Source organism: Rattus norvegicus, chromosome 1 (assembly GCF_036323735.1).
Source record: "Rattus norvegicus strain BN/NHsdMcwi chromosome 1, GRCr8, whole genome shotgun sequence".
Taxonomy (NCBI): Eukaryota; Metazoa; Chordata; class Mammalia; order Rodentia; family Muridae; genus Rattus; species Rattus norvegicus.
In genome coordinates, this window is record NC_086019.1 from 159,516,093 (window position 1) to 159,538,014 (window position 21,922).

General features: G+C 40.7%; 1 protein-coding gene across 4 annotated transcripts in view; it reads left to right on the plus strand.

Annotated features, from left to right (window-relative positions):
- Positions 1-21,922, plus strand: part of Tenm4 (teneurin transmembrane protein 4) — a 2,974,939-nt gene that overhangs the window by 1,816,482 nt on the left and 1,136,535 nt on the right. The window lies entirely within an intron of this gene.

Sequence of the window (21,922 nt, forward strand, 5' to 3'; positions counted from 1 at the left end):
TGTTTACTTAACTGTACTTGAACTCACTCTGTAGAGAAGGCTGGCCTAGAATTCAGAGAGCTCGCTGCCTCTGCCTCTGCCTCTGCCTCTGTTTCCTGAGTGCTGGGACTAAATGTGTGTACCACCACTACCCAACTAGAAAACTCTTACTAATCCTTCAACCTTCTTCTTAAAATATCACACTCTTAGTGAAGCCTTTTTTCTTTTTTTTATATATCTCCAAGCACGCTTAGTTCTGCTGCCTGAATAGTTCCTGCCACTGTGTGTTTGCTCGGTGTGGTGGTTAGGTCTGATTGTCAACTTGACACAATGGAGAATCACCAAGGAAGGAAATCTCCATGAGGAATTTTCTAGATTTTTATTGACTTGTGGGCACATCTGTGAGGTATTACCTCAGGTATTGTAAGTGATGAAAGAGGATCTCCCCACTATGTGTAACACCGTTACTGCTGGAGCCCAGGACAGAAGAAAAAGGAAAAACTATGTGAGGACCAGTGTACGTACATTGACTTGTTCTCAGCTCTTGAGTATGGGTACAATGTGACTAGGTACTCTAAGTCCTGCTGATGTAGCTTCCCACAATGATGCACTGCACGTAGGAGTGTAAACCAAATAAACTGTCCCTCCTAGATTCTGTGTTTCTTCAATATATATATATATACATATATATATGCATATATGTATATGCATATATATGTATATATTAGTACTTTTTACCACTAAGGGAATGGAATATATTTATATGTGTGTGTGTATGTGTGTATATACATGTATATATGTATATATAATTTATAACACATTTGCATGCATGCATTCTGCTCTTTGTAAGTTTTATATAGGTATATGTACATGCAGCCTTATAGTATCTGTGCTTATTTCATAGACCTAAGTATGTCTACAGCTTTTAAGAAGCCATTTATTTCGCTCAGACATTTCACTATTACAAACGTAGAATTTTATGTTGGTTATGAGTATATGTAGATAGAGTTTTTGAACAAACTTCAAAATGGTTAGAACCTGAATCACCCATTAATATAGTCGAACCTATTATAATACAGAAGTAGCAATTTTCTATTATTAAATATTATCATATGCAAATAGTAAATAAATACAAATAAAACAATTTAGAGTTCGGTAGCCATTTTCTTTCTAATGTCTTAATGTTATAGTGGTTTTCTTATTTATATTTTCCATATGTGAATGCTATAATTTTTAGCATACAGATAGCTTTGTTGTGTTAACACTATTTAGCCTAGAAACTCTTTTGTGTTCTTCCTCTGACTGACAGCTTCTTTGTGGTAACATGTCTCTTGCGTTTTTCAAACAGAAGAAGTGTGATTTATGATATTTCCCATAGTTCCCTGGCAAAAGAGCTGGCTTTTTTTAACCTTATCAATAGGTATAATTCTCTGTACATTCTAGGTATAAATTTTAACTGGGAACTAATAATCTCACCATGCTAAAAATAGGTTCTATATACGTATATGTTTCAAGTATATATTATATGTACAATACCATATTGGGCTATAGAGACAGTTCAATGATTACAGGCATGGGCTGCTACTCCATAGCCCGAATTTGTATTCCACAGCTCAAAGAAACTCATAAACACCTGTAGATCTAGTTCTAGGAGCGTCTGGCGCCCTCTTCTGGTTTATGTGGGCACTGTATGCACATAGTGCACAGACATACGTACATGCAGACAGAAACATTAAAACAAACAAGTGATCCCGGCGCGCAGCAGCTCTCTGCTTCCAGACCCTGTGGGAGAGAGACCTCACCGCCTGGTCAGGTGGGCACTCCTGAGGCTGCAGAGCAGAAGAGACCACCAACACTGCCCACCCCTGCCCACATCCCTGGACCAAGAGGAAACTGTATAAGGCCTCTGGGTTCCCGTGGGGGAGGGCCCAGGAGCAGCAGGACCCCTGCACCTGAGACACCGCCGGAACCTGAAGGAACAGACCAGATAAACAGTTCTCTGCACCCAAATCCCGTGGGAGGGAGACCTAAACCTTCAGAGAGGCAGACACCCCTGGGAAACCAGAAGAGACTGCACTCTGCACACATCTCAGACGCCAGAGGAAAACACCAAACGCCATCTGGAACCCTGGTGCACTGAAGCTCCCGGAAACGGCGGCGCAGATCTTCCTGGTTGCTGCCACCGCAGAGAGCTCGAGGGCAGCACCCCGCGAGCGAACTTGAGCCCCGGGACCACAGGTAAGACCAACTTTTCTGCTGCAAGTGACCTGCCTGGTGAACTCAAGACATAGGCCCACAGGAACAGCTGAAGACCTGTAGAGAGGAAAAACTACACACCCGAAAGCAGAACACTCTGTCCCCATAACTGGCTGAAAGAAAACAGGAAAACAGGTCTACAGCACTCCTGACACACAGGCTTATAGGACAGTTTAGCCACTGTCAGAAATAGCAGAACAAAGTAACACTAGAGATGATCTGATGGCGAGAGGCAAGCGCAGGACCCAAGCAACAGAAACCAAGACTACATGGCACCATCGGAGCACAATTCTCCCATCAAAACAAACATGGAATATCCAAACACACCAGAAAAGCAAGATCTAGTTTCAAAATCATATTTGATCATGATGCTGGAGGACTTCAAGAAAGACGTGAAGAACTCCCTTAGAGAACAAGTAGAAGCCTACAGAGAGGAATCGCAAAAATCCCTGAAAGAATTCCAGGAAATCATAAATAAACAAGTAGAAGCCCATAGAGAGGAGTCACAAACATCCCTGAAAGAATTCCAGGAAAACACAATCAAACAGTTGAAGGAATTAAAAATGGAAATAGAAGCAATCAAGAAAGAACACATGGAAACAACCCTGGATATAGAAAACCAAAAGAAGAGACAAGGAGCTGTAGATACAAGCTTCATCAACAGAATACAAGAGATGGAAGAGAGAATCTCAGGAGCAGAACATTCCATAGAAATCATTGACTCAACTGTCAAAGATAATGTAAAGCGGAAAAAGCTACTGGGCCAAAACGTACAGGAAATACAGGACTCAATGAGAAGATCAAACCTAAGGATAATAGGTATAGAAGAGAGTGAAGACTCCCAGCTCAAAGGACCAGTAAATATCTTCAACAAAATCATAGAAGAAAACTTCCCTAACCTAAAAAAAGAGATACCCATGGGCATACAAGAAGCCTACAGAACTCCAAATAGATTGGACCAGAAAAGAAACACCTCCTGTCACATAATAGTCAAAACACCAAACGCACAAAATAAAGAAAGAATATTAAAAGCAGTAAGGGAAAAAGGTCAAGTAACATATAAAGGCAGACCTGTCAGAATCACACCAGACTTTTCGCCAGAAACTATGAAGGCCAGAAGATCCTGGACTGATGTTATACAGACCCTAATGGAACACAAATGCCAGCCCAGGTTACTGTATCCTGCAAAACTCTCAATTAACATAGATGGAGAAACCAAGATATTCCATGACAAAACCAAATTTACACAATATCTTTCTACAAATCCAGCACTACAAAGGATAATAAATGGTAAAGCCCAACATAAGGAGGCAAGCTATATCCTAGAAGAAGCAAGAAACTAATCGTCTTGGGAACAAAACAAAGAGAAGAAAAGCACACAAACATAACCTCACATCCAAATATGAATATAACAGGAAGCAATAATCACTATTCCTTAATATCTCTCAACATCAATGGCCTCAACTCCCCAAGAAAAAGACATAGATTAACAAACTGGATACGCAACGAGGACCCTGCATTCTGCTGCCTACAGGAAACACACCTCAGAGACAAAGACAGACACTACCTCAGAGTGAAAGGCTGGAAAACAACTTTCCAAGCAAATGGTCTGAAGAAGCAAGCTGGAGTAGCCATTCTAATATCAAATAAAATCAATTTTCAACTAAAAGTCATCAAAAAAGATAAGAAAGGACACTTCATATTCATCAAAGGAAAAATCCACCAAGATGAACTCTCAATCCTAAATATCTATGCCCCAAATACAAGGGCACCTACATACATACATAAAAGAAACCTTACTAAAGCTCAAAACACACATTGCACCTCACACAATAATAGTAGGAGATTACAACACCCCACTCTCATCAATGTACAGATCATGGAAACAGAAATTAAACAGAGACATAGACAGACTAAGAGAAGTCATGAGCCAAATGGACTTAACAGATATTTATAGAACATTCTATCCTAAAGCAAAAGGATATACCTTCTTCTCAGCTCCTCATGGTACTTTCTCCAAAACTGACCATATAATTGGTCAAAAAACGGGCCTCAACAGGTACAGAATGATAGAAATAATCCCATGCGTGCTATCAGACCACCACGGCCTAAAACTGGTCTTCAATAAAAATAAGGGAAGAATGCCCACATATACGTGGAAATTGAACAATGCTCTACTCAATGATAACCTGGTCAAGGAAGAAATAAAGAAAGAATTTAAAGACTTTTTAGAATTTAATGAAAATGAAGGTACAACATACCCAAACTTATGGGACACAATGAAAGCTGTGCTAAGAGGAAAACTCATAGCGCTGAGTGCCTGCAGAAAGAAACAGGAAAGAGCATACGTCAGCAGCTTGACAGCACACCTCAAAGCTCTAGAACAAAAAGAAGCAAATACACCCAGGAGGAGTAGAAGGCAGGAAATAATCAAACTCAGAGCTGAAATCAACCAAGTAGAAAAAAAAGGACCATTGAAAGAATCAACAGAACCAAAAGTTGATTCTTTGAGAAAATCAACAAGATAGATAAACCCTTAGCCAGACTAACGAGAGGACACAGAGAGTGTGTCCAAATTAACAAAATCAGAAATGAAAAGGGAGACATAACTACAGAATCAGAGGAAATTCAAAAAATCATCAGATGTTACTATAAAAGCCTATATTCAACAAAACTTGAAAATCTGCAGGAAATGGACAATTTCCTAGACAGATACCAGGTACCGAAGTTAAATCAGGAACAGATAAACCAGTTAAACAACCCCATAACTCCTAAGGAAATAAAAGCAGTCATTAAAGGTCTCCCAACCAAAAAGAGCCCAGGACCAGATGGGTTTAGTGCAGAATTCTATCAGACCTTCATAGAAGACCTCATACCAATATTATCCAAACTATTCCACAAAATTGAAACAGATGGAGCACTACCGAATTCCTTCTATGAAGCCACAATTACTCTTATACCTAAACCACACAAAGACCCAACAAAGAAAGAGAACTTCAGACCAATTTCCCGTATGAATATCGACGCAAAAATACTCAATAAAATTCTGGCAAACCGAATCCAAGAGCACATCAAAACAATCATCCACCATGATCAAGTAGGCTTCATCCCAGGCATGCAGGGATGGTTTAATATACGGAAAACCATCAACGTGATCCATTATATAAACAAACTGAAAGAACAAAACCACATGATCATTTCATTAGATGCTGAGAAAGCATTTGACAAAATTCAACACCCCTTCATGATAAAAGTCCTGGAAAGAATAGGAATTCAAGGCCCATACCAAAACATATTAAAAGCCATATACAGCAAACCAGTTGCTAACATTAAACTAAATGGAGAGAAACTTGAAGCAATCCCACTAAAATCAGGGACTAAACAAGGCTGCCCACTCTCTCCCTACTTATTCAATATAGCTCTTGAAGTTCTAGCCAGAGCAATCAGACAACAAAAGGAGGTCAAGGGGTTACAGATCAGAAAAGAAGAAGTCAAACTATCACTATTTGCAGATGATATGATAGTTTATTTAAGTGATCCCAAAAGTTCCACCACAGAACTACTAAAGCTGATAAACAACTTCAGCAAAGTGGCTGGGTATAAAATTAACTCAAATAAATCAGTAGCCTTCCTCTACACAAAAGAGAAACAAGCCGAGAAAGAAATTAGGGAAACGACACCCTTCATAATAGACCCAAATAATATAAAGTACCTCGGTGTGACTTTAACCAAGCAAGTAAAAGATTTGTACAATAAGAACTTCAAGACACTGAAGAAAGAAATTGAAGAAGACCTCAGAAGTTGGAAAGATCTTCCATGCTCATGGATTGGCAGGATTAATATAGTAAAAATGGCCATTTTACCAAAAGCAATCTACAGATTCAATGCAATCCCCATCAAAATACCGATCCAATTCTTCAAAGAGTTAGACAGAACAATTTGCAAATTCATCTGGAATAACAAAAAATCCAGGATAGCTAAAACTATCTTCAACAATAAAATGACTTCAGGGGGAATCACTATCCCTGAACTCAAGCAGTATTACAGAGCAATAGTGATAAAAACTGCATGGTATTGGTACAGAGACAGACAGATAGACCAATGGAATAGAATTGAAGACCCAGAAATGAACCCACACACCTATGGTCACTTGATTTTTGACAAAGGAGCCAAAACCATCCAATGGAAAAAAGATAGCATTTTCAGCAAATGGTGCTGGTTCAACTGGAGGGCAACATGTAGAAGAATGCAGATCGATCCATGCTTATCACCCTGTACAAAGCTTAAGTCCAAGTGGATCAAGGACCTCCACATCAAACCAGACACACTCAAACTAATAGAAGAAAAACTAGGGAAGCATCTGGAACACATGGGCACTGGAAAAAATTTCCTGAACAAAACACCAATGGCTTATGCTCTAAGATCAAGAATCGACAAATGGGATCTCATAAAACTACAAAGCTTCTGTAAGGCAAAGGACACTGTGGTTAGGACAAAACGGCAACCAACAGATTAGGAAAAGATCTTTACCAATCCTACAACAGATAGAGGCCTTATATCCAAAATATACAAAGAACTCAAGAAGTTAGACTGCAGGGAGACAAATAACCCTATTAAAAAATGGGGTTCAGAGCTAAACAAAGAATTCACAGCTGAGGAATGCCGAATGGCTGAAAAACACCTAAAGAAATGCTCAACATCTTTAGTCATAAGTGAAATGCAAATCAAAACAACCCTGAGATTTCACCTCACACCAGTGAGAATGGCTAAGATCAAAAACTCAGGTGACAGCAAATGCTGGCGAGGATGCGGAGAAAGAGGAACACTCCTCCATTGTTGGTGGGGTTGCAGACTGGTGCAGCCATTATGGAAATCAGTCTGGAGGTTCCTCAGAAAATTGGACATTGAACTGCCTGAGGATCCAGCTATACCTCTCTTGGGCATATACCCAAAAGATGCCCCAACATATAAAAAAAGACACGTGCTCCACTATGTTCATCGCAGCCTTATTTATAGTAGCCAGAAAATGGAAAGAACCCAGATGCCCTTCAACAGAGGAATGGATACAGAAAATGTGGTACATCTACACAATGGAATATTACTCAGCTATCAAAAACAATGACTTTATGAAATTCGTGGGCAAATGGTTGGAACTGGAAAATATCATCCTGAGTGAGCTAACCCAATCACAGAAAGACATACATGGTATGCACTCATTGATAAGTGGCTATTAGCCCAAATGCTTGAATTACCCTAGATGCCTAGAACAAATGAAACTCAAGACGGATGATCAAAATGTGAATGCTTCACTCCTTCTTTAAAAAGGGAACAAGAACACCCTTGGCAGGGAAGAGAGAGGCAAAGATTAAAACAGAGACTGAAGGAACACCCATTCAGAGCCTGCCCCACATGTGGCCCATGCATATACAGCCATCCAATTAGACAAGATGGATGAAGCAAAGAAGTGCAGGCCGACAGGAGCCGGATGTAGATCGCTCCTGAGAGACACAGCCAGAATACAGAAAATACAGAGGCGAATGCCAGCAGCAAACCACTGAACTGAGAATAGGACCCCCGTTGAAGGAATCAGAGAAAGAACTGGAAGAGCTTGAAGGGACTCGAGACCCCATATGTACAACAATGCCAAGCAACCAGAGCTTCCAGGGACTAAGCCACTACCTAAAGGCTATGCATGGACTGATCCTGGACTCTGACCCCATAGGTAGCAATGAATATCCTAGTAAGAGCACCAGTGGAAGGGGAAGCCCTGGGTCCTGCTAAGACTGAACCCCCAGTGAACTAGACTGGTGGGGGGAGGGCGGCAATGGGGGGAGGGTTGGGAGGGGAACACCCATAAGAAAGGAGGGGGGAGGGGGATGTTGGCCCGGAAACCGGGAAAAAGAATAACACTCGAAATGTATATAAGAAATACTCAAGTTAATAATAAAAAAAACAAACAAGTAAACAAATAAATAAACACATAATAAGTTTTATAACACCATACATTGTTTACTAAAACTACCAAGTTATACAAGATAAGATGGATTTATTATAACTTTTCTATACTGGTGCTTTTACTATAATTTGAACAACCAATTTGTTTACAGTTTCAATTTTCAGTCTTTTCTTCATAACTTGTTACATACATGTTGCATATTATGTTGAAAACTTAATTATTTTAGATAAATCAAAGAAGTATCATATATACACATAAAGCACAAATCTCTGGTCAACTACATTTAGACAGGAAATACCTCCTAAGTCAAGAAGTAGGACATATAGTCCTGAAGACTCTTTTCCCCATCATCATCATTCTCCAAATGAAACACATGTCCCATCATTTTGAGCACAGTGCTTCCAAACATTGAACAAGTACTTGACAAGGGTTCTGAAGACCTAGGAAGGGGGCTGGGTGACATTTATGGCCATTTCAGTCTTTGGGTTCTGCGGTATGTGCTTTTTACCTGTAACTTGTCTCCATATAATTTTGATAATTCTACACATTAAAAAAAATTACGTGCTTGAGATAAAACACTATTCCCTAAAATACCCTTGCATTGTCTTTTAGTCTATAATCTTTTCCTATCCTTTTTCCACTTCTCATTCTTCATTTGAAATCTGTTTTAAAAAGTGAAAGAGGCTGAGATCCCATAACCCAAGAAAAATGCAAGAATGGCACCGATAACTTAGACAGAAAAACACTCACACACCAACCATCCTGATGAGAGAGCACATAACTTTTGTAATGTATCCCCACACATCAAACATCATTATTTACATTTGCATGAGCATTCTGTGCAATCACAGTGCGTATAATAATTAGACATGGCACAATTGTCTAAACAGATGCTTTAGGTGGCCTCCCATGCTTCATTAGTATAAACACGAAAGAATGGAGCATCGTTTGTATGTATCTGTCTTCTCCATTTAGATTATTTACTCACAGCACACACACCCATACACACACACACACACACACACACACACACACACACACACACACACAAGCTGGGAAGGGGTAAATTCATATTCCAGGGAATCCTGAACACTTGCAGCTTCCCATATTGCTGCCTGATTCGACCCAGACTAAGGGGAGGCAGAATGCAGGGTTTCTGGGGGGTAGATTTTTGATTTCCACTTTTGTTACTTAGAACTCTAGAAAGCAAATAAGCAGTTTTGGTTTAGATTAAATCACTTAGGCACCCAGATCTTTGACTTACATGACTGAGGGCTAAAATTCAGCATCCCTGAGATCCAGCTGCCTCCCTGTGTTTACCTGGCGATCTTTCCATTCCTCTTTGGTCGTAGAGTATCAGGGTTGACTGACAAGGATCATTACTATAATTTGAGACTTTGATAAATCTACTATGTGGGCTAGAAGGCCTGAAAAGAAGCTATTTCACCTGTCAAGGCTGGTGTGAGTAGAAGAGGGAGAGACAGAGGAAGCAAAGAGGTAGAGAGGTGGATGAGAGGAAATGCAACAGACAGATATTCTTTGTTGGCACTATTAAACTTGAATAATAAAGCCAATTGGCTGCTCCAATGATAACTTTTGTAGTGCTTCAGGTCTGGAATAGTGTTTGTTCTAAGCATTCCTCAGACTATAATTGGAAGAAAAATAAATATTATATTATTCTATATTTATATGTCTTCTATTATAAAATCAATAATCAATTTTATTCTTGGTACTGAACTTCAACCGGTTAATAGATATGATTCCTTTAGGTAAAAGAAATGAAAAAACTTAGAAAAAATACAAATTCAAACTTTAAAAGAGGAAATTCTATCTGTGTGGAGTGTATTATTTGTGAAAGGTACTATTTATGGGCTGTCTCTTACACAAAATTCCATGGTCAGATAGATATGATCACTGAAGGTCTAGGACATTAAATGGAGCCATTGAATTAAATCTTAAAATTTCAATGGTGGATTATCAAGAAAATAAAATATCATTTAACCAGTGTTCTAGTAATCTAAGTACGAATTTTAGCACTGAGACTGGAGAATCAAAAGGACGGGTGCTTAAGAAGAACACCGTTCCATCAAATTAGGGTCTCATTGTAAAAGAATAGATGGAGAAGCAAGGAGAAGCAGTACTCAGAGATATGACGGGGGGAGAATGGACAAGAAGGAAATGACTCATTAACTCAGAGGTGAAGGATGCTGCCAGTCAAGTGAATCTGGAACAGGCAAGGGGTGGGAGTTCCTCACAGTAGATAGCACGTATGAAATTACCGATTGGAGAAACTGCGTTACCCATGGGAAACAGGCAACAAATTAGCTGAGAGGGGGAACCAGCAGAAACTAAAACATAGTTCAGCCTGAAACTGTCTTGTTACAAAGTAGACAGAGAGGTCCTTGAAGGATTTTTTTTCCTATTACTTCCTCTTTCCTCCAGTGTATGTATTCCAACCCGGGAGCATTGTGCAAAGTAAGGAGCTCCTACGGGTGAGTCATACACCCAGGGGACTTTAGATACAGAACCAACAGTATCAGAGTTGAATGTTGGTAAATCAGTGTGAGGAAGGTTTTCTGGACAGAATAGATGAGAACCATGGGGAGACTGTGGTTCTACCAAAGAATGATCAGCTTTGTCCATCGAGAACCAGAGAATAAAGCCACATGTTCTCTGCTGTAACTATTTACTTCTGCCTCCAGCCACAGACAGCACATAGATGACCATGCTGTGTTCCAATAATACTTTATGTATATACCATGAAATCTTAAAATCATATCACTGTGACATGCCATACTTAGTTCTTTTCTGCTGATGTTCTTTCAACTGCTTAGAAATATGAAAGGCAGCAGTAATGACGGCTCGTGCCTGTACTCCTGGAAATCAGAAGACTGAGACAGAACGAGTACTACACATGTGAAGCCACCCAGGCTACACGGTGAGCAAATGCAAGTCTGAGATACAACATGGGATCCCCAAGATGCTAAACATTTTGCTTGTTCAAAAGAAGCAGGATGGTCAGCAGGTGGAAGAAGAGAGCTCAGTAGCATTTAAAAAGCATCTGCTGGAGGACTCAGTGACTGCTGGCTTCACAAGTTAAGGTGGCTCTTTTCCAGGATAGTGCTCACTGTAGTGGATGAAGAAAAGGGTTCTCTGGGCTGGTGTGGTATCTCCTTCTAGATTGGAGGATTCTGAGAAGAGATAAGGAGTAAGAGAGGGAGAAAGGCAAGAAAGGAGAAAAAGAGGGACAGAGGGAGGGAGGGAGGGAGAGAAACAGAGAAAGACAGAAAGACACAGACAGACAAAGACAGACAGAGGAGAGAGTTAGGGACAGACAAAGAAACAGAGAGACAGACAGAGGAGAGAGTTAGGGGCAGAAAGGGAAGGAAGGACTGAGTCATGAGTACTTTAAAGATGCAGTGGCTGACAAGTGAGTTTCCCAGCGATTGAATTTTAATGGATTATGACTGCTGGTACTTAGAATCCTTCTGGGGAGAATATGTTGGACTATATGTACCTTTGGTTACTTTTTTCTCCTCTTAGCAAATACTTGCTTACTACTCAGGGACAGATTTTTACTGCAGAAAGTAGCTGAGAAAAATTGATGCCCGTTACTGATACCAATCTTTTTAAATATAGAACCTTCTTTGACATTTTCAGAAAATTGTCCCAAATTAGCCCCCAAAGCAAAATGTGACCCGCACACCAATGCCATATATCTGGCTGTGTACATTCTGTATTAGAAAACTCTCTCAAGCTAGAGTATTTTATCATTCCTACACAGAATAACTCTCATATAATAATTAGGAAGTACACAGACTAATGATAAATGTTGGCTTATTGAAATGGGATTTGATGAAATTATCATAATCTGATTATACAGCTTCAGAGAACCTTCTCCCAAGCTCTGGTTTTTCTTGGTCAGATACAATCTGTAACTGTCAGAACATCCTAGGTATGGGGATTTATGGGGTTTACTACTGGCAACCATCACTTATCCCTGAATTATAAATATGCATGAGGAACAGTAGGTAGTCTGCTTTTAGCATGTGTATCCCCAAACCACCAGAAAAAGAAAAGAGGAAAGAATGTTGAAGTTGGGAAATAAATTGTGATTTGTTTTACACATGGCAGGGTAGAGGTATAGGACTTAAGACTCAAATAGGCCTGGATTCTAGTCCTTGCCCTTCTCATTGCTTAACCCCATGACATGTGGCTTAACTTCTCTGAGCAGCCAAAAGGAGTAGCGCACAGAAAGAACCGTGAACCTTCACCACATAGAAACACAGCATCTTCATGATACCATGGCTGTCGCTATTCAGGTTACTACTGGGAATCAGTAAAAGCTCAGACATGATTTCACACAACTAAAAGTGTAGTTCCAGAACTTTAGAAGCTACTACAAGACAAATGGAATTCGTGGTTTCTACAACGATGCTTAAACTTGACTATTTTGTATGCCAATTTATAACAATCCTGTAATCTATTAGTAATTACCTACATTTTATAAAGGCATGAGAGCTCTTCAGGACTAGAACACTAACATCACTGTGATTGTCAAGGTCAGCTAAGCTCTGTTGTCATAGTAAGAGAGATGTTAGCTCACAGGAGAGTGAAATCAAGGTTTTCCTAAGTCTACATAGTTGTTAAGAGATAGAATAGCATTGCATTTGTACCTATCTAGCTTGGGTTGTTACAATATAAAACCTCAGCCAGGGTAATATTTCTGCAATAGACATTCTTTTCTCCTGATTCTTGAGACTGGGAAACCCAAAATCAAGGTACTAATAGGTTCATTATATAGTAAAGGGATATTTCTGCTTTATAGATGTCACCTTGCTGTCTTGTCACATAGTAGAAAGGGTAACTAGACCCCCCCATGGGCCTCTTTTATAAGGCTACTAGTACCGTGCATGAGGAATGCCCTAGATAATTATACTAATTGCCTACTCATAATCACCCACCTACAAATACAAATACAAATACAAATACAAATACAAATACAAATACAAATACAAATACAAATACAAATACAAATACAAATCTTATTCTTCAAGATAAGATTGCAACATACAAAATTTAAGGGAAAATGAACATTGTCCGTGACCCCTAATACACCATTTATGAGAGTGTTGGCAATGACAACACTAGGTATGTATGTGTGCTGAGCATGTCTGTATGGCAAAATTACTAAAAAGGACCATCGTCCTCATTCGCTAGTTGAGTAAACTAAAAATAATCTTAGTCTCCAGTGTCAAAACCAGCATCAAATTCCAGGGGCTCAATTCCTGTGACTTGCCTATGAATAACTAGCCTGTATGCTAACCTGACCTGGAAGGTGTGGGTTGTGTTCAGACTAAATGTATTTAGAAAGGCAGAAACTGAAATAAATCACTCATTAAAACGCTGTAGTGTTTTGTTCTAGAACCTTCCAGAGGTCTAAAGGAGATGGCTTTGGTATTGAATCTGTTAGCAGAGTAACAAACAGACATATTTTCCCCATCTTTAGTGCCATAAAACACCCTTCCCTTGGTGTCTTAAAAGACGTGGTACATACTGAAGGGATGCCACCTCTGGCATACTGCCAACACATAAACTACTAACTATTGGGCACACTTATAAACTACTAACAGTCGAGCACCCTTCATCTCCTCTCTATAGGAAAGGCAGACAAAGAGCAGGTGCTTCCCCAAGTGCTGGGCTTCTGGTGTGGGGTTCGAGCAAACATCCACTGACTAGCTGTTCTGCTCTCTCGTCCTTCCCTCTTCCTCTCGCTCTCCCACACACAACAAACAGACCATGCTCCTGTCCTAATCAGCATTCCATCTCAGACGAATCATCCTCCCATCTTCCCACGTCTGTGAAATGCATGCCTCTTTATACAAAGATAAAGGCGGTTTCTATTCTCACCACAGATTGCCTGCCTTTTGAAATACATTTTGTGGTCCATTCAGTCCATTTCCAGAGTATGAAAAGAACAGCGCATGGTAATTAAGAGCAGTCACTGCGCACGCAGCGGTATAGACATAATGGCTGGGATTATGGGCCCAATTTTCCCCACGTGCTTACTAGCAGATGCGTTCACTTTGAGCCGTACACCACACTGCCGAGCTGGGTTTGAGGCATCATAATTTGATGGCCCGTGTTTTACATTTCCAGAGACTCCTTCCTTAGCACCAAAGGCAATCTGATCAGTGGAGACACTGTGGGCTGCATAGCAGTCACACCTTTCTGTCATCCTGCCTGGGGACCCATCCAGCAGAGACATTTCCTCCGCGCAGAATACCCTCAGTCAATTCCAAAACTCTTACCATTGACACTTACACTTTCACATTATGTATTTATTCATTTACTTATTTTACTGCTTTGGATTTTTTTGTTGTTGTTGTTTGTTTGTTTGAGATCAGTCTCATATAAGCTCAGGTATGGCTTCTAATTTGTAACGATCCTTTGGTCTCAAACTTTCCTAGGGCTGTAATCACAGGCATGAAACAACATGCCTGGCTTCATGCTTAATTATGCAACTTGCATCTCCAATGAAATTATTTTAAGGCAATGGAGCCTATCCTTCATTAATTGATAAAGGGGGAAAGGCTGGTAGAAAAGAAGTCGCTTGGCAGAAATCCATATTATCGGGCAGAGTGGGAGCATGTTTGATCTCAGATTTAGCTGATTTCAAAGACAATGTCTTCAACAATCCTCAAGAGAAAGAGAATGAGATCTTAAGGTCCAGATTCAAGTTCTAGCCTCGCCATCATGTACCCTTGATGAAATTACAAACTCACCGTGCACTTCAATTTTTGCCATCCCCTGTTACTTTAGGGGTCACAGAGCCACCTCAGATTGATTTGTTCTAGACAGTAGCACCTAAAAGTACAAAGGTACTAGAAATCCTCCCATTTAGAAACTGTCTTGTTCATTTCATTTTGTTTAATTTTTAACCACATTTATTTATCTCGTTTGTTCTGGGGAGAAGATAGGATATATGCAGAGGATGTGAGGAGTTCAGGTGAGCTCGGCAGCAGGGCCCTTTACCTGCTGGGCCACCTCACTAGCTCCTTTGTTTTGTTTTTGAGCCAAAGTCTCCTGACATGGCCCGGTCTAGACTTGAACTCAGCACTTAATATGGACTTACAAGCCTATACTGCCTCACCAGCTTTCAGTGGTTTCATTAGCAACTAAAGGTGGTGAATTTAGCTGCTCTCCTCTTTTAATCACAATAAAAACGAATCTAAGTTTGAAATAGTGTTGAGCTGAGGAGTTATTTTTCTCTACTTCTGTTTGTATATTTCACAAAATCTAATACTGATCATGTAATGTAATACCAAGAAAAGGCATATATACACAAATGTATCCATTCATATAAAATACAAGTATGTTAATCAAAATGATCCCCACTTGAATAGGTAAGAACGAAACCACTATAGAGTTTGGTGATACGGGAATCTCTCTTATCTCCATTCAAGATGAAAACCTCAAGCCAGAGCTGAGGAGATAGCTCAGTAGGTAAATTACTTGTCACACAACCAAGAAGACTTAAGAAGATCACAAAAACCCAAGGCTGGGCATGGTTGAACACATTTTGTAAGCCCAGCACCAGGGAGGCTGAGACAGGTGGATCCTGGGGGAATTTTAAAAATCTCCAAGTTCAGAAAGAGACCCTGTTCTAAAAAAAAAATAAGATGGAGACTCTGATATGTAACACAGCGGGTAAAATTATTTCTAGACAAGCATGAGAGCTAAAGTTCCACTCCTCCACACCCACATAAAAGGATACAGAAGCCACCAGTAATACCAGCCTTGGAAGCCAGAAACAGGGAAGCCCAAGAGTGGCTGTCTAGACTAAGACAGTGCACTCTGGGTTCACGTGAGAGATCCTGTCCAATATATAAGGTAGAGAGATTAAGGGATATGTCTGGACATCACCCTCTGGCTTCTATGTACATCCATCCACATGGGTGAGTACACTCATATACACATGTGCACTCATGCTAGTTTAGTTAGGGTTCTCTACAGTAACAGAGTTTACCAAATGAATCCCTATCATATAGAAAGAGGGTTATTAGATATGCTTACAGGTTGTAGTCCAGCTAATCCAACAATAAACGGCTATGAATGAAAAGTCCAAGAATAGGTAGTAGGTGTTCACTCCGTGAGGCTGGCTGGCTCAGCTGGCCTTGAGTGTAGACCAGAATCCTGAAGATGTAGGCTCTAAAGCCAGTGAAGGAATGGGCTTAATAACAAAGGAAGGGCAAACAGGCAAAGAGCAAAAGCTTCTATCCTCCATGTCCTAATATAGATTTCCAGTAGGTTTGACCCACATTAAAGGTGGGCCTTCCCCTATCAAGACCCAGATTAAAGGCATGTGACTTCCGTATGGGAATTTATATAATTCCAGATGCAAACCAAGAATGCCTATCACAGATGTAAATATGATATACACATACACAACACACACCAACACAAACACACACATGCCACCACAAAGACATGGGGAGTGCCACTGCACAGCAAAGCAGGGTACCCTAGTGACTGAATTCCTCCCTCCAACTCAGTTGTCTGCCTATGTGAGCCCTCAGTTTGCCTCTGGCTTGCTTTTCCCAAGGTGTCAGAAGAACTTTAGCTTTGATGAGAAGCAGAGTGTTTGCTCCTTCCTCGTGAAGTTTCCACTTTTGTGGGGCAGATTGTAGGTGGGCGGGATGAAGATCCTGGATTTGGAACTAGGAGCAACTTCTTGGCACAATGGTCTGTCATAAAATGATCACAAGAGCTTGGCTACCCAGCTGTATGTCTCAACTGCAGTTTCCCCATCTGTAAATAAGGATATTAGCTGCAACTTCGTGGGATATTAGGGAATATTAGTTATGATCTAGAAGGCACTGCATCAGTATAAATCATTATAACAACCATTGCTTCATATATACTAAGACCAAAGGTCTCCACCTCTTTCAAATAACTATCCTTCACCCCCTTTCTCTCCTGGCATGACTAGATATCTAATTTTATCCTGGCAGACTTTTGCTTTCTAACCCAGCTCGCATTGAGCCTGCATGCATACCATGGTGTGCCTAGGATTCAAGTGTTCCCACTCAGCTATAACAACAGCTATTAGTGGTTGGTTGATGGATCAGGTCCCCTTTATAGAGTCCTGTTTCCTCTGTAGGTATTATTCTGCCTCGTTAGGGAGAGAAAGCCAGAGGAGCTGTCATACACCACCTGTCATTCCTCTAGATTTAGACATGAAAATTGATTCCAGACAGGAGAGAGAAAATGAGCCACGCTCATCTGTGGTCCTCATCTCTGAGTGGCCCCATGTCTTCAAGGAGCCGTCAAGGATGTAATGGGAAAGTAAGCATCCTACATTGAGATCCCAGAAAGAAGCCATCTTGTATTTCATAGAGGGGTGGAATCCCTCTAAAATGTCTGGTTATTATGTACTTATTATTTGAAACTTAAAATGTGTCTTTCATATAGCCCTTGCTGCCCTGTCTTGAAAGCCCAAGTCTCTAGCAGATGCCTCTGCTGGCTTCTTCACCAAATGCTCTTGCCTGTCAAGACTCAGTTGCCTACCTTGATACTGACATGGGTCTCTGAGGCGTTCTGTGAGTTAGCACTTTTTTATAATTTAACATCTTGTCTGTTTCTCCCAAAGGTGACAGAGTGACAAAGAAAAACACCAACATTAGTGCAGAGTGAGTAGCTACAGAAGTCAGTAACCACACAGAGAAAGGAGGGATAATTGTGCTGCAAATGCAGATGAAATAATTACTATAATTGAACAATAAATAGCATCATGATTTATCTGGGACTTGAGTTAATTGGTCTTTGGTTGGTACGTGCTGGTGTTGTCTGTTTGCTCTAGTTCGAGTTTTGAACTTACCTGATGAGGAGGATGCAGCCTTGAACAGCGACCCAGACAAGTGAGAAGGGACCTGTTTCTAAATCAGCAGCTACATTCTCTGTGCTAACTGACCTGAAAAGCCCAAAGGGAAAAGCAGGATGTGCGGCACTGTCTCCTGCATGGAGGGCCTGAGTTCTGAGCCTGCTTCGCCATCAGGTGCCTACATGCATCTTTTGCTTTCTGCTAAGGCTCTCGCTTCTGTCCACTGCCATCCCCACATCACTTGAGCCTGGGGACAGGGATCACTGGCTCATGTTTGCAGGTTGATTTAAAAATCAATTCTGTCTGAACGAATCAGTTATGGACAGTATTATATGACACAAACAACTGTACGTGTGTTTCATATCTTTATCCATTTTCATATCTCTTTATTATACAAATGTTTGTGCATCTACACTACATGTCCACATCTAGGCTAGGCACAGGGAAATGCCACATCTTGTGAGGTTGATAGGACAGGATGCTTTTAAGGGGCATTCACAAGCATAGTAGAAGAGTGCCTTTGTCCTTATCAATGCTGTTGACATTGGGGATTGATTTTATAGCTGTCCTGTGCACAGTGACCTAGAGAGAAAAACCTTCAAACACACTACATTCCAATAGCACTTCATGCACAGTCAGGGTATTCATATAGATCATGAGACATTGTCTGGAAAAAATGTCCTCAACAGGATAAAATTACCTCTATCTGAGAACCACTGACATGAGGTTGTGCAGCATGGAGTAGAGAATGATGTCACATCACCAACTCCAGGACACAGTGCAGTACAGCTCTGTGATTAAGCACTAACTCAATGGCACCTGTTATGTTGGCTTTCTACTTTATAGTCCCATGACACAGAAGCAATGACTTAATATCTCCGGGCTTCAGTTTTCTACGTGTAAAATTTAGATAAGAATGCATAGTGATGATGATGATGGTGATAAGCAATGTATCAGGTGTATATCTTCCTCCTCTCTGGTTGGTAAATTTCTTCAGGGTAAGAACCTGTGTGACTGTCTTTTTATTGAGTCTCCTGATACCATCACAGAGACTTCAATGCTGTGAAATGAATGTGATGTCTCTGACTGGACAAGAACTCAAGGCACAAAATTAGAGGTAGGAACTGGGGCAGAGACAGTGGGGCTCGGAATATTAGCTTGTTCAATCTGCTTTCATACTGTAGTCAGAACTACCTGCCCAGGTGGATAGCATCACCCACAGTGGGACAGACACTATTACGTCATATCAGTCATTAATTAAGGAAATGCCTCACAGACTCATCTTACTGCAAAATTTTTCTCAGCTGACGTTCCCTCCTCTCGGATGCCTCTAGATTTTTGAAGGTTGACAAAAACATAACCATCACAGAGTTCATCTTTTTCAAAGTTTTGTTACTATCACACTCAAGATTTGCTGAAATTTTCTGGCTGAATTTCCCTTCCTCCAGATTTCTGCCTCCCAAGCTGCTTTCTTCCTACATTTCTTGAAACTTGCCATAAAGATACAGTGAATCCTCACACAGTCTGTATAATCTGGGGTGCTTATGGTCCTTCTTCTTAGAATGGCCTTCCCTGCCTGCCCAGGGATTGTTTAGCCATCTTGCAACTGGCCTGCTACCTCCTCCTGTGTGTTCCCTAAGCACAGTAAGTACTAGAGTCACTAAGTTTACTTACTGCCCACTAAGGTCTAGAACAGAGGTTCTCAACCTTCCTAATGCTGCTGCAACCCTTTACTACAGTTCCTCACGATGTGGTGACCCTTAACCATCAGATTAATTTGTTGCTTCTTCAAACTGTAACTTTGCTACTGTTGTGAATCATAATTTAAATATATAATATTCATGATATGTGATATGTAGCCATCCCACAAGGAGTCAGGGCTCTCTAGAATTCTAAAACCCACCCCTGTAATCCCTTACTGAGATGCCTGCTCTATTCCCTAGACTATGGGTGACTTAGGTCTCTCTGAGCTTTACAAACAGTTTGAGAAACCTTCCCCAGCTCTGTCACCCTTAACTACATATTGCTATTCACCAGTTCCCTTCCCAGCTAATAGCTTATCCATACCAGCCATGGGAAGGCTTGAGAGATTCTTTTTCAAATCTGCCTCAGCTGATTTAATGGGATGCTGGGATACATCTGCCCATCATCTCAGTGTCCCTTCCCCTACCCCTCATCATCACCCTTTTCCTTCACAAGTAAACACTGCTCTTGGATCATGAAGAGCAGCTTTATCTGGTCCTCAACACAATGGGAACAAGATGTCCAATCTCTAGGACATCATTATCAGCAGAATTATCAGATCCCTGCCCCGTTTAGTAGCCATCTCTAGCACAATTATTTCCCTGCTGCTAAGAAATAAATTTATCTCTATGTCAGTACCCATGTTGCCCTTCCCTAGAATGCAGTGAAACCCAAAATAAATGGTAAGGGCCATTCCAAATTATTTCAGTGTTTGGTGTTTCCATGATGACACTTAGGCTAGGCAGCCAGTCATTCTATACTCTGATACCAACTACATCCTGGGTTGTTCTGCTGGGTCTTGTGCCTAGGAAAGTAGATTTTTATCATACAGTGTCACCATAGTAGAAAGAATATGACAGGAAGGAAAACTTGACACATTTTAGGAGCACCGAAGTGCAGTCAGCTTGTTAGAATGAAAATGACCCTTTGGCGACTCTACAGGGATAAAGTTGAGAAACACAAGCCAATTTAGGAAGAGATTGGCTGGAATTGCAAGGGAACGAAGGGGAAGGAGCCTGTCAGTCCTAATTGCGAGTGGCTCTGACAAACAGATTATCCTATTGTACCTTGGTTGTTTCAGGATTGGTAAATGATCAGGACAGGGTGTCTCAGTTTGTCTAGGAAGCCGAATGCTGAAACACCACATTTGCTATCTTTCCTAGAGTCTTTGGTAGAGAACTGAGTCATGGGTGTTGGTGGGGAGGTCAGGCATTGAAACAGTATTGGTTTAGACACTTGTATTAAATTTTGCCTCGACTGCTCTGGCACCATAGAGATGCACTGAATTATTATGAGATGCTAGGATGACATTGAGACCTGAAGTCTAAGCTTTAGACTGAGGATGGGGGAAGCAGCAAAGAGCAGAGAGAAGGCATCGAAGCAGGAATTTCAGCAAGAACCTGAAGAACAAGAAAAATAGAGAGAGAGAGGAAGAGAAGGAGAGGGGAGGAGGAAGGGAAGAAAAAAGGGGAGGAAGAGAGAGAGAGAGAGACAGGGAAAGAGCACCAACACATCCTCAGGGAGATCTAAACACCTCTTTGCCTGGCACACAAATATGATAACATGACCTACCTAAGCCTCTGAACTAGTTCATTATGGAACTGTAAATAATTCTCTAATATTCTCCTTCCTCCTCCCCCTCAATCCCTGTCCTCACTTAGAATTCAAGGCCACCAAGAGAAGAAGCAAGTCAGAGCCATGAGGTCATTGTCCACTAAGGTGATGCCAATGTACTTCTTAAACTTCCAGCCCCTAGTTCTCATTCAGTCAACCCATCTTTTGTGGTTAATTGGCCGTGAGTGGGTGAGAAAGAGTGCATTGTACGGTATAGCTTCTTTTTTTTATACTGTTTTTTTTCTTCTTTTTTTATACTGTTTTTTCTTCTTCTTCTTTTTTTTATTAACTTGAGTATTTCTTATATACATTTCGAGTGTTATTCCCTTTCCCGGTTTCTTCTTAAAGTGGAAATTCTAGACAAATCATGTAACCATGTGTTCTTTTAAGTGAAAATGACCAAAGCAAGAGTGACAATGTCCCTCCGTGGATGACATATAGACCAGTACAAATGGGCAGAGGCTGTCCCTTCCACTATCTGTCAGAAATTG